Source organism: Lycium ferocissimum, chromosome 7, assembly GCF_029784015.1.
Source record: "Lycium ferocissimum isolate CSIRO_LF1 chromosome 7, AGI_CSIRO_Lferr_CH_V1, whole genome shotgun sequence".
Lineage (NCBI taxonomy): Eukaryota > Viridiplantae > Streptophyta > Magnoliopsida > Solanales > Solanaceae > Lycium > Lycium ferocissimum.
In genome coordinates, this window is record NC_081348.1 from 53791056 (window position 1) to 53794175 (window position 3120).

At 35.4% G+C, this 3120-nt stretch overlaps 1 long non-coding RNA gene across 1 annotated transcript; it reads right to left on the reverse strand.

Annotated features, from left to right (window-relative positions):
- Positions 1–1661: 1661 nt before the first annotated feature.
- Positions 1662–2489, reverse strand: LOC132062980 (uncharacterized). The gene is made up of 3 exons (XR_009416292.1): positions 2367–2489; positions 2107–2233; positions 1662–1978 (listed from the first exon to the last, which is right to left on the reverse strand). It is a non-coding gene; the product is annotated as an uncharacterized LOC132062980 (long non-coding RNA).
- Between the last annotated feature and the right edge of the window lie 631 nt (positions 2490–3120).

Sequence of the window (3120 nt, forward strand, 5' to 3'; positions counted from 1 at the left end):
ATGCAAAGCAAAATTAAGTAGCCAAAAGATATACAAAAAGGTACAACTAGTATTAACTTATATATGAGGAGATTAAGAAGTAGGGTTTTAAGTCGAATACTTAAACGACTTTAATTATAGGCTGGTGGATTCATTTCTTAGGGTGAATAGCACTTCCTTTTCCTAGATAATTTCAACTACCTATCTTTTCCTAGGAATAACTACCATCATTGCTAGGTGACCCTATGAAAGACTGAAAAGTTGTGGAACACTTCTTTTTCACATTTCCTTAAGTTGTCGAACACTTCTTTTTCACATTTCCTCTCAAAAGACACTTTATTCAGACTTGAATTATATTGAAAAATGTATATCTACGTTGAAATTACGCAGGCGTTTGATATATACATTTGGTTGAAATCAAAGAAAAAAAAAAGTTTGAAGTTCAAGTTCAATAATGGTATTTAATACTCCCTCCGTCCCACTTTATATGACACTCTTTCTTTTTTAGTCAATCCCAAAAAGAATAACACATTTTTATATTTAGTAACAATTCAACTTTAAATCTACATTTTTATCATTAATGAAACAATGTTTGCACACAAATTTTTATAGTTTATTTTAGACAACAATTTTCAAAAGTTTTTCTTTATTTCTTAAACTTCGTGCCCAGTCAAACACCTTCATGTAAATGAGACAGAGGGAGTAGCTGAAATTGTGTTTGGATAATGTAATTCACTTGCAAAAAAGTTAAAAGTTTAGTGAGTGTAAAAAACAATTTCACACACCAGTAACTCATCTTAAAAAACTAACCAAAACATCAGTCTAATGTATAACTAAACACTAATATGAGATATCAAATTGCAAAAAAACCCCTATATCCAAACAACTCCTAAGTTAAAGTCACTTGTAAAATTAAAAGAATCAACACTAAGCAAATAGATAATCAAGGGAAAAACAACAAATAGATTTTTGCCACCAATTAGCATCTGGAGTAACGACAGTAATATAATAAAACAGGAAAAAGTTGAGTAAATCTTAAATTTTGGCCTCTAGAGAGTAGAAATCCTTATTTGACATATATGGTTTGGATATAAAATTGGAGTATTTCCTAATAAACGATATACACGAGGATTTTTTTTTTCTTTCTATGATAAAGCTTTATTGACAACAAAACGAAATTGCAACATCATAGACAATAAATTTGCCTTAGACTAGAATAATTTGCATCATAAGGCCTTTCTTGAGGAGCCCTAGCCGCCTGAAAGCAATCACAATTGACGGCCACTATGGCCAACCCCACCGGAGGATAGCCTCCTCCGGAGACCATTCAACCTGCGGTCCCTCAACCACAAACTACCCAAAAAACCATAAACGTACCTACTATCCCTGATACTCTACCACAAGCCATCCAAAAAACCACAAACATACCTACGATTTTGCCTACCACTCAACCTTCAACTAGCTATGCCAATATTTTGAAGCCAATTACAAATGTTGCTGCCCAGATTGTAGTACCTCCTAAACCGGTGACTTACGTTCAGGGAGAACCACATTTATGTTGGAAGTCATCGGAGGTCAAACAATTGATAATTCAAGAAAACTTACAATATGCAATTCTTGGTAAGTTTTCGTACGATAACATTGACATAAAGGAATTAAGGACTGCTGTACCAAAGACAATGTGGGATTAAAGGTCCTTGTACAATTGGATTGATAGAAGAGAGACACATCTTAATTCGTCTCAATTTGCTAGAAGACTATGTAAGGATGATGTCTACCCCTGCTTATTATTTAAAGATACATGATAGATATTGTCAGATGCGACCATTAATCTGGAACCCTTGGTTTAATCCAAAGGAGGAAACCTTAGTGGTTGTAGCATGGATTAGTTTTCCAGAGTTGCCTCTGAATTTCTTTGCAAGAGAAGCAGTTTTCTCAATGGCTTCAACTGTTGGGAAACCACTAGTTGTAGATCTGGCAACAACAAACAGAACAAGACCTAGTTGTGCAAAGGTGAAAGTGGAAATTTATTTACTAGCAGAACATCCTCAAAGAATTCACATATCTGAGGAGAACGATATCACGGGTGAACTGAAATCAAAGTGGATTAAAATTAATTATGATTACCTTCCTAAATATTGCAAGCATTGCAAACTTCAAGGCCATGGGGAAGCTGATTGTAGGGCTCTACATCCAGAATTGGAGAAACAATACAGGGAGAAATTGAGAAAGGAAAATCATGAAGTTGGGACTGCTGCAGATCAGAGGAAGAAAATCAACAATGATCTGCCCAGCTTTAAACATGGCAAACAAGAATGGATGACTAGAACAAGTAAATATATAAGGGATAAAAGTGGCATCATAATAGGAAAAGTGGGAGATAATACCAAGAATATGGATGCAGATGCAGACAAAGTAGCAACACAAAACACCTTTGCAATATTGGAGAATAACTATAATGAAGAGGATAAGGTGGAATGTAGCACTTCTGGTTCAGCACAAAAAACTGCAAACACAACAGAAAAGAGTCAAGATGGATATGTAAAGGAGAATCAGCCCAGCACAAAAGAGTGGATCACTGAAAGATTTACAATAGATGAGGGTAACCAGACAACACGAAAAGAAAAGTAGTAGAAAAGCAACAAGAGAAGAGTGCAAGCCAAAGCAGTCCAGTGAAAGAAGTGAAAGTTAGTTCAAATAGTAACTCATTAGGACAAGAAATAGGTGATAATGCCTCAGAAGTTCAAAGTTCACAACCTCAACAAGGAGAAGAGGCCTTGCAGAAGAGCATGATAAAGAATACAACACACAATTGCATGACAAAGTACCACAACAAGAAAGGAATACCACTATTACACCATTACAACAAGGTGGGGAATCTGAGGAAAACAAGACAAAGGAGGATGCAAATATTCAGCAGGTGAATAAAAAAGGTGCAGAACAGGAGAATGGTACAAAGGATGCAGATAAAAATGATAACATTTCAACAAACAGGCAGCAAAATAATATGCAGTTACTTCTCAAAAATCAAGATACTGGACAATTGGTTGCGACTGAAATAGGCAGTGAAGGAAAAGTGACAGGTTTTGCAGCAAAAGGAGATCTGGATGTGCATTCCATTGATAAAAATATTCAAGCTGT